We start from the raw sequence: 15,194 nt of genomic DNA, 5'->3' as shown, positions 1-15,194 counted from the left end.
CTTCCAAATGATTTAATTCTGTGCTAAATTTTGTTGTAAACGTAGGATATTGTTCTTAGAAAAATGCATAAATCTGTATTTGTGTATATAAGGAATACAAATTTTCAAAAAATGCTACTAAAATTGGTAAACATTGGTTTCTACTAAGTATTTCGTTAACAAAAAGTGATTTTGAAGTCAAACTATATCATCATATGCAAAAACCTGTTGGTAATTTTTAATTAATCTTCTAGAAAAATTCAAGTGAAACTTTTATAAAATAAAATAAAAATATGCAAAAACAACAAAAAACTGATAAGAAATCCTTTTTGACTCAATAACTAGGAAAACAAAGAAAGATATTGATTTTAAATTATTTCTCTCGCACAACATATTGTTATGAATATTTTGTTAGAGTTTTAAGCAAGTAAAATCGACAGACAGGATGGAAAATTATCAGTGCGAGATGCATGCGCATTAAAACTGTATGATTTAAAAAATGTCCTTACATTTCTTAAACTGTCCCACATTAAAAAATTGAAATGTCTTTATTTACTCCTACGATATATTTTCTGCCTTGAAGTTTTTTTTTAATTGTCTTTATTTTCTAACAAGCAAAACAAAATTACTATACAGAAAATAAATAAGAAATAATACCAAAAATGTTTTTTCATTGTATCCCTTAAACCTTAGTATATTATATTCTAATAGTACTATCATGGATTACAAAATTGTGAAACGGAGCCATATGTTCTGCTCTGCCTGTACGAAAACTTTGTTTGGAGCCAATAGCCTTTTCACACCAACCCCAAAATCGGATTTTCGGCAAAAAGTTTTCGAAAACATAAAAGTCGTTCACACCGAACATTTACACGTTTTCATTTGACATTTAAATTTGTTTAACACCGGCTGTCAAATTTTTTATTGATGAAAATAATTGTTCAACAAAATATGAAGATTGTGTTAAACATTTTGTATTATCTCAAGTTTCTATCATTAATAAAACGTAGTTTTCCAAGTACTTCCTTTCACAGGGAAGATGTTCTATATGGTACTCGTATTTATTTTTTCAAGATTCAATTTTTTGAAAACTCTTGAAGTGTAAACATTCTATTAAGGATTTGTCTTTGCCATCGACAGCCTTAAGTCGATAATTCTTTACTGTGCTGTGATAGAGCAGCATATCAGTGCAGACAAGGCCGTAACACTAGCTTGTCTCGAAGAAGAGTTTCAACTGAAGTTCTGGGGACGGGTTACAACAAAAATTCATTTTATTTAAAACATTTTCTTCTTCTTTCACAACAAATTCAATCCAAAATACTGAGCTTTTTTTTGGCCAAATGTGCCTTCAGGATCACCATATATTGTGGCCGTCTGAGCAGGGGTTGAGAAGATTCTCAACGATTTCGTGTAGGTCATTATAGCCGGAGCAGAAAAGGTCAATTCTTAGTTCTAGATTCGTCCCAAAATCACACTCATATGGAGCGATAATTGAAGTTGTTATGATGGGCTGCAATTTGTCCATGACTATCTCTATAAGGACTCGCCTGGCTTGTCCAAAGCACTGAGGATCTTCTTGATGTTGGCATCGCTGTCCATAGCACACTGTTCTTGTTTTAATTACTGGAACAACGATTCCCACATTGTGTCGTCACGCCACCAGCCATAGTGAATCCCCGTTCCTCGCTTAACAAAGAGCGTTTGAAACTCTGGAGGATCATAAAAGAACCGCCAGTGCTCTTATTCTCGACGTTGGTAAATTTTCTTCCATATTCTGTAAATAAAAAACAAAAAGCAATCATTCTTATTTTGTAAGGATTTTGTTAAAATAATATTACTTACCACGACCAAATTTATTTCAAAATGAACTATTTGTTTTGGTTTTTTTTTTGAGAGGTTTTATATAAAACTTGTGGTGTACAAAAACTTGTTGTTTACCAAACATGTGTGGGAAAACTTGAGTTTTCAATGTAGGTTTTCGGCCAAAATCAATAATTTCACGAAAACCGGATTTTTGACTTGGTGTGAAAAACCTATAAAAGCGACTGGTAATATAAAGTATTAAAATAAAGAGAGGAGTAAATTATTTTTGTTCTTTATTCTATTAAAATAGTTCTTTATCAAATTCAAACGATGGTGGTATTTTTTTAAATTTGTAAAGTGGGAAGAGGGTGCGTAGTCGTAGATATGTATTAAAGTGTAGGAAGCAGAATTGTAAGGAATTGTTTAGGCCGGTAGGTACTTTATCCAGAGCAGACGTCTCAAAAGCTTTGGGAAGTATTAATTTAACTCATCCAATTGTATGATATATAAGTAAGCATTACATTACACTTGTATGGTACCTACATACATATACTTATATCGCATTACGCTTATTTTTTTTACAAATAAGAGCAGCTCTGCTTAAAAAGTGTTTTCCAAATTGCTTACCAAAGTGCCTCCTTTGACCTAGTCTACTAGTTAGTTTTTAAAGTGTAATAAACTTCAAACTCAGAAGTTTACTTATCCAACTTCTACCTTCAATTTACCGTACAAAAACTACCAAAAACATTATTGTCTACAAAACACTCCTTAGGCAAACTAAAAGTTTATCCCAATTTGCATTTCGTATTGTAAGGAAATATTACTTATTTCTTTTCCAATTTGTTGAGAAATCCTTTTACACAAAATATTAAATGAAATTGGGCGAAAAATAAATACATAAATCTTAGAGGAATAAAGTTCAACTTTCAGTTAATTAAAAAAAACATGGTCAGTTGTCATTGTGACATAAGTTGACTTGACTTGATAGTTAGGGAGATTTATTTGACTAGTCAAGTTTCCAATAAAGTTGCCTTATTTGGAAGGCAATTTTTTGATAGCTGGCCAATCAGATGCTAGGAACTTGGCTTACTTTCAAATCAATTATTTCACCTGAACCTGCCCCATGTCTTTTGATCAACTAACACACGGCACACAAAGTTTAATATTTTCGAGAACCTGGTGCCCAACCAAACCTGGCCAATGGGTTTGAGCAGATCTAGCATGTAACAAGCTTAGGCCAATGGCAGCGCGCTGCAGCGCCAGCGGCAAAGAGAAATATATTTACTAAGAGATCCAACCGGTACCCGTCTTGCCTGAAACACCCTCAAATTTAATACATGTGAGTGGTGGAAAAAAGGAAAAATGTCAAATTGAATTCTTGTCAAAAATGACAGTTCCACAATTTCGATTTCAAAAACAAAACATTCAATTTGAGATTCTACAAGTAAGTTTTTGTAAATTATTTTGTTTTGTCTAAACATTTAGAAGACTTTATATCTTTTCATATCAAAAGCCTTAACGATCAAGAGCTACGAGTGCATTAATTAAAAAAACGACAGACCAGGAACCAGAAGAAAACAATGAGACTTATTCTACTCGGAGTTCAAGTAGGTACGTTAGAAAAAGAATCTCCAAAAATATGTTTTACGTCCAACTCAAGAAGATAATAAATGAATAAAAATCGACTTTATTAACACTTCCTTAGTGTTCTGCCATTTGGAGTGCTGCCGATTACAAACCATGATACAGAAAGAAATTTCTCTAAAGAAATTCGGAAGGTTTGCTCAAAACAAGGGCACTAGTCCCCAGATTAATGTATTTTATATTATATTTCTCTTAATATAAATGTTCTTAACCACAGACTTTCACCTTTATTTGTAAATAGTTATTCGAAGCCGGTTAAAGTAAAGTATACATATTATTCTACACTCAATTGCATGATCGTTGAGATCTGCCTCAACGGCTATGGTGGGTGCAGACGTTGACGATAGAGGTGTCGACGGCTGTGCCAATAGTAAGATTCATCGAATGCAACAACAACACCAGAATAACGAATTCAATTCCGAATTAGCTATGTCACTTTGTATGACTTTGTGAAATTCAATTTAATGGTGCAAGGGAAAGCTTTGACATTCAATAGTCGCTCGCCTATTTTTGGAATGACTAAACAGCGGCAACAGCAGCGGCAGAGTATGCAGGCAAATCAGGTAAGTTCATTCATTTACTTACGAGTAATCTTAACACGGATATTTTAAATTGTATGGTTCTTTAGGATTTCCAACTTCCTTTGCCCATTCATCAGCTGCCAAGAAGTATGGTACAAATTAAATTAAATTAAATTGGGTGGTGCAACAGTCCGTTGAAATCTAGGGCCTAGTGACTTACAACTCTCAAGTATTCATGTGTGCGAGTACCTTCTGTTGTCAGGGATGGAGGGGACCTACATTTTTAAAGCCGAATCCGAACGAATAATTTGAGAAAGCACTTTTTCATGACAAGAATTACTTTCGGAGAATTTGTCAATTTCTCACAAGAGGCAGTACCGAACCCCACACCTCTGGCATGACAGTCCGACGCATTAACCTTCATGCCACGGGTATTATGGTACAAGGCGACCAAATAATAACAACTCTTGCAGCTGCAACTAAAGCAACATCTTATAATTTCATAGAACCTCATAGAGGTTCAGTTGTGTAAGTGCAAATCGAAGCAATAATATCGTGATCAATTTGCTTAATCTTCACCTTCTGACTGAGTCATCAGTAACTACGGCCACTTAGGCCGACGCAGACCACGTAGATGATAAAATGCATGTCGACATTGACGGGAATCAAAAATCATTGGTAAGTTTTTTAAATAATGAAAATCTAATCATTTTCGTATGTATGTACTATTTTTAAATTTTTCGTATATAGACAGAAAAAAAAGAAGTCGAATTCCTAAGTACACAATCCTTATTGAATCACCAAAAGAACTAACTGGAATCATATAGAAGACCATCGACAAAGGAACTGTCCAAATGATGTTTTAAGAAATTTCCGCAACCTTCACCTGCCAAAAATTTCCTAAAATAATAAAATCGGAAATTGTGCATTTGTGCGTTCATTGACCATGGGCTCATGATAGTAAGACTACTTCAAAGTAAGCTTCACATAAACCACAAACTTTAAAAGCACTGATTTTTTTGAGCAACAAAACAAAGCGGTATTGCAACAAATCCTGAAATGAAGATGATTCTTGTCGACGACTTGATTTAAATCTTATCCATTTATATTTTAGGTTCGCGGCGCAGCTAGTTTTGAAATAAATTTGTTTTTAAAATTGTAATTTAGTATAATTTTTTTAAATTCAACGCTAATAATGTATTTTTACTTAAAAAAACAAAAACTGGATGTTAAAATGCAATTTTTTGGTTTTTGAGTAAATAAAAAAGATAGCTATTAAATGTACTTTATTCAAAGAAAAATATTTTTGTTTGGATTTCCCAAATTTGAATTGCTCAGGTCAATTTTCATAGTGGATTATACCTTTTTTCTTTTTGTTTCGTTTTAAGCAAATAGCTAATAATTAAAAAGCAAATAAACTGTTTTAAGTAGATTTTATTTTTTTATTCAGACATATGTTTCATTTAACAAAATTAAAAACTTATATTTTTAATCCTATTCTTATGTTTTGGTTCATCACGTTCGTTTGTAATTCTTTGTGGTTTCATGTGGTCAACAGCATTAGTAAGAAACTCGTTCTATTTTGAGAGGATTAAGATGTCCTGACTTCGAACCTCACCTTTAAATTTTTCTATTACATCAGGTTTTTAAAACCGGTAAAGCATGACGTATCTCTTTGCTTTAAACTCCCGTTCAAATCATTGCTATTTCACTTAGTTTTCGTAATTTCTTAAAAGTTATGAGAGACTCTGTAAGTAAAGTAATATCTCATGGGAAGATATTCGATTGGATCTTTTGCTGTACGACACCAGACTGACAGTTACAGACAAAGTGGGTAATCACCCGCGAAACTGCTTACAGACAGTTGAGTACGACAGTGATCACTGCGGACTGGCTGCCGTAATGCAGATTCCGAACGAACGCGTGGAGTGGAGTGGAGTACAGTAAGATGCGTTTGCCTCGTTTCACCAACGCCTTAGCGAGAGAACTTCGTTCGAGTGACATAGCCCCACGAAAAAACAGAAACCTGAAAAATACAGAAATTGACCAACGTTAGCGAGAGACCTTCGTTCGAGTGACATAACCATACGAAAAAACAGAAACGTAGGCACAAGAGTGGCTTACTGACAAGACTCAAAAACTTGCACAGACGACTTACAGACCCACGCGACTTGGAGGTTAGGACAATGAAATCGTCAACAAAAAATGTCAATCTGTTGTTTAAGGAGAACTACAGGCTATCAATTAACAAGTACTGGGACAGCAAGATAGGGTCAGTTAATTCAAGTGACCCTAGTATGTTCCCCAAAATCAACAAGATATTCAGGAAAAAAAACGATAATGACCTTCCGTGTCTTAAACTCCAAAGAACTGAAGAGAACAGAGACATACTCAGGACAGCGCAAATAGATCCAGAAGAAGCCATCTTTGTCGATGACTTTTACATAATTGAAGATCCGAAGGAAAAAGTGGAGGCGGTGGGAGCTGCTTTCCAGCAAGTGTACAAGGTTAATGTCAGCATTCGCCCCAACCACGACCTGGAAAACAGAGCCCTACTTAATCACTTTTACCTCCGTAATGATATCACACATTGGCGATCTGAGAACCGCGGTTTCATGCGGTTCAATGACGATTCCTTGGCAAATGCCATAACCGCCGAGCAAACGGGACCAAGTCCCTTGTTAGTGACAAAGGTTGAGCTTCAACTCATCTTCAAGTCAATAAAAAATAAAAAGTCAGCAGGTGTCGATGGTATATCCAACGTTGTACTGAGACATTTACCGACGGAAGCAATTGACATTTACACCACACTCTTCAACAATGCACTGAATAATGCATATTATCCAGTGCATTGGAAGACCGCTGTGGTTCATCCTCTCCCGAAAAAGGGAAAGGACAACTCCAACCCGTCAAATCTTCGGTCGATAAGTCTTCTTCCGAGCATCAGCAAAATTTTCGAAAAAATCATTAATAGGGCTCTGACTAAGTGGGCTGCGGACAACAAAATAATTCCGGATAAACAGTTCGGGTTCAAGGCGGGTCATGACACAATTCATGCTGCGTCTAAACTCGTTTCTGATATCCAATGGAATAAATCAAAACAACAATGCACAGGTGCTGTTCTAGTTGATTTGGAAAAGTCCTTTGACACCGTATGGTTAGAGGGTCTTTACCTAAAACTGAGCAGGCTTGGCATAAGCAAGCCATTGTTGTATATACTTTATGATATGCTTAACGGTAGAAAGTTTGTTGTCAAAAGTGGCAACGTAACTTCTACCACAACATTCTCAATTAAAAATGGTCTTCAACAGGGAGCGGTGAATTCGCCGATTCTCTTCAGCATTTACACCAGTGATCTGATAGGTAGTCTTACAAAGGCAATTGCGTACGCCGACGATCTTATTGCGTACAGAACGGCCCGAAAGGTTGAGGTTATTAAAATTCTCTTGCAGCGTGATTTCGACAAGATTCAGCGATATTGCGACGACTGGAAACTGAAAATAAATGTCCAGAAGTCGGAGACAATTCTGTTCCGGACTCCGTTGGCTAGGGCCACGAGGGATGCGTGCAAGAATTGGCGCAAGATGGTCATCGTTGATCTTCCCGGGCAGCCATTAGCGAGCAAAAGTGTAGTGAAGTACCTCGGTATCTGGTTAGATCAGTATTTATATTTCGACAGACATATAAATGCTGCTCTGACCAGGGCCAGAGGAGCCTTCGCTCTGACGAAACGGCTGTTTTTAAGCAGTCGGCTTGACCCCAGAGTGAAGGTAATTTGCTACATGGCCCTCATACGGCCAATGATTGTTTATGGATGTCCTGTGTGGTTCAACGTTGCCCCTTCCCAGATGGAGAAGTTTCGGGTGTTCGAGCGGCAGTGTTTACGACACTGAACCGGCTTATATCGAACAGCCGAATCTTCTTATGTGCATTACTATTCCAACGAGGTCCTATACAATGGGGCTCAAATCAACAGAATTGACAATTTCGTGATAAAACTCGTTCGAGGTCACATTGCAAGAGCTATGTCTTCGACCAACAATTTAATTTTCGGGTCGTTCTATCCAAACGACGAGTATTTTGAGAGTGCACGCTTGAGCGGCTTCATTCCCCCAGAGGCATTCGTCTTTTTAGACAAATGCGGTCTGATACAGGATAGATTAGCAGTTCCGTTAATCTACCACGTAAGACGAAGAACCGTGGATAGGCGACTCCCGTACAGTCGGGACGTCATGGCACAAGGCGGAGCGAAGCTCCTTCGGTTCAGTAGGGCTGTGTCCGAACGGGACCGAACTGATCGGGTGAAGCAGGAGAACCAGTTTTGGTGGCTTCAATCGGCACTTGATAGTAGGTAGTCGGGATGGGGTTTTAAGCCTTGGCCGGCTTACATACTTGTTTTATAGTTTTAGGGTTTAGTTTTAGGTAGAATAGGCATGGTGGCACAAAAAGAAATAGAAAAAAAAAAACAATACAAAAAATACAAAAAAAAAATTAAAAAAAAGAACATTAAAATTAAAAAAAAAAGAAAACATGAAATTAAAAAAAAAAATAAAAAAAGATAACAAATATGAAAAACAAAAATGTTAGATTTTGCTGCTGTGGTTGTTCTAGTTTTAAGTAGTTTATAGGTAGAATAGGTAGTTTAAGTTAGTTTTAAGTTTTATATTAAGGACATTATTTTAAGTAGTTTTTAAGTAAAAAAAAGGATCTTGATATTAGTTTTTTTCAAAATTTTCTAATAAATACAGAAATAAATAAAATATATATTGAAGTAAAATAGATCTTAGGGCCGAGTATTAAGTGTTATAGTTTAACTTAGAGTGTCCGTATGGGACCATTAAGTTAGTTGTAAGTTATGGATAATTAGGCTAGTTTTATGAATTTTTGTCTAGCTTTAAGTGAGGTTTAAGATTGAATTAATAAAAATGAATTTGGAAAAAAAAAAGAAAAAAAAAAAAGTGCTTTGGACTGTCATGCAAGGGGTCTAGGGTTCAATCCCTGCCTGTGCCACCTTAATTTAAAAAAAAAAAAATAATTTTCGTGGGTACTGCCTCTGGCGAGGAATTGACAAATCCTTCAAGAGTAATTCTTGTCATGAAAAAGTGCTTTCTCAAAACCAGCCGTTCGGATTCGGCCTTAAATTGTGGGTCCCTTCCATTCCTGACAACAGTACTCGCACACAGGAATGGTTGAGAGTTGTAAGTCACTAGGCCCTGGTTCACAACGGACTGTTGCGCCACCCCATTTGATTTTTGATTGAAGAAATCGTTATTCATGAAGAAAAATTTGTCATGATTTTTTCTTACAGATACACAACCTAAGAATAAAATCGAGCAAGAAGAGGAATATGATTCCACCTACAAAGATGAAGATTGGAAAATAAATTTAAAAAAAAATACATTTTGTATACTTATTTTCTCATAAATAAAAGTTTCGTATTTCAAAGACTATTATTATTTTATTTGCATGCTATTTTTGTCAGCTTTTTAATATGTTAAGTTCAAAAATTTGGAAAAATAAAAAAGTTCCCAGATTAGGCGTATCCCTCCAGATTATCATCAGATTATGAGGCAGCACGTTTATGGTTCTAATTAAAAAGTTTAAATGAAAATTGAACACAAACAAATTCAAAACAGGTTTCAGATTAAGAAAGATAGTAAGGATTTATTAGAAATAATATTCATTCCAAAAGGCATACGTTGAATACTTATCAATGAAATTATTCAAATCTTGTTCGAATTTACTCGATATCATAGATAGAAATGTAATTATTAAAATAATAATAAAATGCACGACTGGGTCGATGAACTTCATTTTGTGTTCAAAAAACGGTGTTTAAAATAGATGTAGATAGATAGGTGTTTCATTTAAATTTTACATATAAAATAAATTTTGTATACACACCATTTTAAATAAATCGGCTCATCGGTTCTCTTCTGCAGTAATACAAACATATTTTTAAGAAAGAAGCCATGTTATTGATGAATATAGTTCCTACATACAGCTGTGAACAACTATTTAGAAACATTAGTTGCTTCTCATTTCCACATTCACTTTATCAAGTGTGACTAGAATAGCGGCATCCAAAACGGTGTAATGCAAGCGTTATTACATAATTCTTTGAAAAAGCATCATTTGTGCATAAGTCTTTGCAAAGTACACAATAAAATCAAGGTAGAGTGTAAAAAGTGTTCGTTTCAACTGGTCACCTAATTACAAACAGTAAAATAACATTTGATTTGGGTGAAATAAAAATAATCTTTTTATTTTGCATTGGTAAGAAGAGAATTCTGAATTGTCTGCAAACGTTTTAAAAGAATATTTTGTTAAATATTGGAGGTAATTACAATGGGAAAAAGTAAAGAGTTGTGATCCTCCCACAAGGAAAGTGATTCTCCAGCTTTGGAAGCTTAAAATGTCTTTTAGAGCAATTCCATATTAAATGAACTGTTCTGTAAAGAAAGTTTTCAATGCAATTAAGCATTTTTAAAACTTCGGGACTGCTGAAAATGTACCCCGTAAAAAACGAGCCCGTAAGACAAGCTGCACAAATAGATCGAGCAATTAATAGGCTGGCCAAAAATTACCCAAAAATAAGATCCACAGAGATACAACGCCAACTCTCGGTTGCATTCGATGTCCCGATAGGGCCACGCACAATCAGAAGAAGATTGGTGGAAGTTGGGTTGCATGGTCGTGTTTCTCGGAAGAAACCACTAGTACCCCCAAGGTAACGTAGACTTAGAATAAAGTTAGCAAGATCACACGCCAACTGGAACACAAACGAATGGAAGTCCATAGTGTAGAGTGACGAAACTAAAATAAATAGGATCGGCCAAGATGGTGCACGTTATGTCCGAAGGCCAAAAGAAACAGCGTTCCACCCTAAATACGTTTTGCCAATAATTAAGCATGGAGGCGGCTGGCTTAACGTTTGGGGTTGTTTTTGATATTTGATATTTATTGATTAAAAAAACAGCTGTACATTAAGATTGACTTATAAATAGTACAGGATATAGTACAATATTTACTAATGATAATGCAAGTATGTAAACACTATGTTTAAAGCAATTGTAGCAAACTATTAATAATTTATTCAATAACAATCAATTAAAAACAAAATTAAAAATTAAAGTCGCAAGAAGAAGAAATTACAATAATTACAAAAAAGTTACTTTATTACAAAAAAGTTACCTCAGTTCAAATTTGAGAAATATTCAAAACAAAGTTGATGAAACCTTCTATGTTCGATTCCAGACCTCATGTGACTGGGAAGATTATTCCACAGTCTGACAGCATAAACGAAAAATTGTCTCCGTGATGTCAAACAGGTAAACCTGTGGGAGCGCAACAAGGTAAAACGATTTGAAAAGCAAAAATCAAGCTTATTAAACAAATAAATTGGAGTCTTGTTAAAAATTAGTTTAAAGAGAAGCAAACAACACCGACATTTAAAAAAAACTTCCAAGTTGCAATTTAAAAGTTGACGAGCCTGAAACGAAACGTGATCGTATCTTCGGAGGTTGAAAACAAACCGAGCAATGGCATTGAATGCTACCTTTAGCTTACGAAGCGAGTTGGAGTCAGGATCTGCAAATATCTCACACCCATACGTTACTATTGGTATGATAAGTGATTTAACTAGCTTTAATTTAACTTGAGGGGCAGAATTGATCTAGTAACAGATAGTCCTCGGAGTGAAGCATAAATTTTGGAGATAACAGTATCGATATGGGTGTACCTCGTTAGCCTACTGTTGAAAGTTATACCTAGGTTTTTTGCATTTGTGACATATTCGATTTGGCAGGCGTTCAAGTAAAGGGGTGGAAAATTTACAAGGTGGGGTTTATTTTTACATATTGGAATAGCTTTTGTTTTTTCTGGATTGAGTACAAGTTCATTGCGAGTTAACCAATCGAATATTGAGCATAAATCAATGTTCATTTTTTTTATAGCATCTTCAATCATACCGATAGGAGAGCTTATATATAACTGTACATCATCAGCGTAGATGTGAAACTGGCAGTAAGATAAAACAGATGGCAAATCATTAATAAACATAGAGAACAGTAAAGGACCAAGGATAGACCCTTGAGGAACACCTATATTGACAGGAAGAAACGAAGACATTTTACCTTTACACGATACGGCTTGCATGCGATTAGTCAAATACGAATAAATAAGATTTTTAGTTGTGCCAGAAAAATTAAAATAAGTCGTCAGTTTATCACAGAGAAGGCTAGAGTTAACGCAATCGGATGCTTTGGAAAAGTCAAGTAGGGTTATCACAGTTGTATAATTAGAGTCTAAATCTTGTCTTATATCTTCAGAAACTTTTAAAAGGGCTGAGATGCAGCTGTATCCAGATCTAAATCCCGACTGGAGAGGGTTAAGAAGACGTGAATCTTCAATATAATTTTTAATCTGGTTACTTAAGATAGTTTCAAAAGCCTTAGATAAAAAAGGAAGAATAGCTATTGGTCTGTATTCCACTTTCTTTCCTCGTTTAGGGATGGGTATAACTTTAGATTTTTTCCAGGAGGTGGGATAGATGGAGGTCATTATGATGGTGTTAAAAATGTGGGTTATGTGGGGAAGTATGAAAGGAAGAAGGATTTTTAAAAAGTCTGGGTGTATGTTGTCAAGTCCAGTTGATTTGGATTTATGGGAAAATATTGCTTTACCTACTTGATATTCATCTACTGAACAAACAGAAAAAGCATCGACTTTATCGTTTTCCGAAACAATAGATTGCCCAGTTGGGAATTGGGTTGGGGGAGTAGAGAACTTTCGATTCAACTCCTCTAAATCAATATTATCATCGGAAATAGAAGAATCTCCTCTTAAACCAATGCTCTTGACTTCTTTCCAAAAATACTTGGAGGAACGATTTGAGTTGAACCTGTTGTTATAAAAATTGTATTTAGCTGATTTTATTAATTTAGTTACAAGGTTCCGAGATGTTTTGAATTGCCGAAGCATTTCTACGCAACTAAATCGTTTCCAACGTCGCACAGTGGGACTGACTGTATGGGAGAGATAACCAAAACTCAATTTTCAAATTATAACCGTTATTATTTTCTCTTTATTATTATGTCAAATTATGCTCTCAGGCTTTTTCTTATGATTTGTTTATGCTCATAATGCTAAAGTGTTGCGTACGTTATAGCTATAAAGTTGTGAAACCAAGAGTGTCAAGTGCATTACCCGAATTTCATAATTTTTTTAACAATTTATTTAATGGTTTTTACTTTTTTTAAAAAATTGAACAAACATAATCAGATATGGACCAAGATAAGCTTAATTGAAAAAAAAAAATATTTTTTAGGGAAAGCTTGCAAAATTTTGGGAAATAATATGAGTTAAAGTAGGTTTTGTGTTTCGATCAATATATTATGTTTATTTTTTGTAAGAGCAGATTACTTTTAAAAATTATGAGTCTCTTCAATACAGTAGAATATCTTTAATGTGAAACTTAAGTCAAAAGTAAAAGCGAGTTGCCCCTTTTTTTTAATAATTTTTGTTCTTACCTTGTAATAGTATTTTTCTTACACAGTATTACCCTATGTCGCCATTTTCTTTTAGGAACTTAACCAAAAATAATTATTAAACGGGAAAGGTTTATGATGACAAATTTGACGAAATTATTGAATATGTAGCTGTCAAAACAAATTGTCCCGTTGAAGAAAAATGAAACTTGTGCAATAAGCTTCGAAATTTTAAAAGTCAATTAATTGCAAAATGGGCAAAAAGTGGTAGATATGCAACTAAATTTAAAAAGAATAAAATGATTTGGTTAAGTGGATGTTGCGAGTTTACTCTCTACACTTCCAAAAAAGGTGGTAGACCGAGTCTTTCCTTTGGCGAAAGTAGCGAGAGCTCTAAGCGAAGGAAAACAGCTGATATCCGTGCTGAACATACTTCAGATCTGTTGACTTATGCCGCACAGATGAGTTTAAGAGCTGAAGGAAAAACTATGGAAGCAGATGTGATTAAAAAAGTTTCAACGGTGCCAACATACGCTAATCATTCAAAAATCAAAAAACTTACGCCTCGCGAAGCTTAGTAGAACACAATATAACGTCATAAGAGACTATGTAAAAGATATATTTCCATCATACAAATTAGTACAGGCAGAGAAAAAAAAAACTTATCCTGATGATGTGAAAGTTTCGGAATCTGAAGCTGAAGTACCTTTACAATCCCTATTAGACCATACAGCTACTCGTTTGATACAAAGTCAAAGTCCTGTAATCAAATCAGAAGGGTTTGAAAATTTCGAAAAAATAATTCTGTTTTCCAAATGGGGATTTGATGGCAGCTCGAGCCACACACAATTCAAACAGAAATTTTTATCTGATACGTCTGATGACAAATATATATTTTTGACTTGCCTTGTCCCACTACATTTAAGTAGCGAAAAAAACGGTAAGTCTTCAGTTTTATGGCGAAATCCTAAGCCATCTTCGCCCAGATTCTGTAGACCAATAAGCCTTCAGTATAAAAAAGAAACAACAGAACTTGCTATTCAAAAAAAGAGAATATTGACCTTCAAATTGCACTGCTTACTCCTACAAAAGTTTTAATAGATGGCAAAACAATTTTCGTTACTCACCAACTAATGTTCACAATGGTACTCACTTTCTGGCACTAAATCTTCATTAAAATGCTACTTATGTAATGCCACTTCAAAAGATTTTAACGATCTTGAAAACGTTTGCCAAAGGCCCATAAATACCCAATATGTGTCGTTTGGAATCTCCGTTCTGCATGCGTGGATACGATCATTCGAATCATTGCTGCACTTAAGTTATAAACTACCAACACACTTACCTGGCGCTTGTCGAGTGAAAATAAACTTTTAGTAGAACAAACGAAAAAAACTATCCAAATACAATTTAAAACAGAACTTGGACTTATCGTTGACAAGCCTAAACCGGGTTTTGGCAATTCAAATGATGGTAATGTAGCTCGAAAATTCTTCCAAAACTACAATACTTCTGCAAACATTACGAAAATTGATACAGAGCTAATTCGAAGAATTTACATTATTTTGCAAGCAATATCCAGTGGGATTCGAATAAATCCAGACAAATTTCAAAAATATTGTTTGGAAACGGCTTCCTTGTATGTTGGATTATATCCTTGGATGCCTATGACTCCTACCCTCCATAAAATTTTAATACAAGGTTCTATTATAGTACGTGAGGCTTTATTACCGATCGGAATGTTAAGTGAAGAGGCTCA

At 34.9% G+C, this 15,194-nt stretch overlaps 1 long non-coding RNA gene across 2 annotated transcripts; it reads left to right on the top strand.

The window, feature by feature from the left end:
* The first annotated feature begins 1,091 nt into the window (after positions 1–1,091).
* On the top strand, positions 1,092–5,328 carry LOC129940213 (uncharacterized). Of its 2 annotated transcripts, XR_008780635.1 has the most exons (4): positions 1,092–3,597; positions 3,668–3,989; positions 4,055–4,625; positions 4,698–5,328. It is a non-coding gene; the product is annotated as an uncharacterized LOC129940213 (long non-coding RNA). The 2 variants fall into 2 exon arrangements; XR_008780634.1 differs by having other exon boundaries at positions 1,092–3,989.
* Positions 5,329–15,194: the final 9,866 nt, after the last annotated feature.

Source organism: Eupeodes corollae, chromosome 1, assembly GCF_945859685.1.
Source record: "Eupeodes corollae chromosome 1, idEupCoro1.1, whole genome shotgun sequence".
NCBI classification, from domain to species: domain Eukaryota; kingdom Metazoa; phylum Arthropoda; class Insecta; order Diptera; family Syrphidae; genus Eupeodes; species Eupeodes corollae.
The sequence above is the reverse complement of the archived record's forward strand: the minus strand, read 5'-3'. Positions and strand labels throughout refer to the sequence as shown.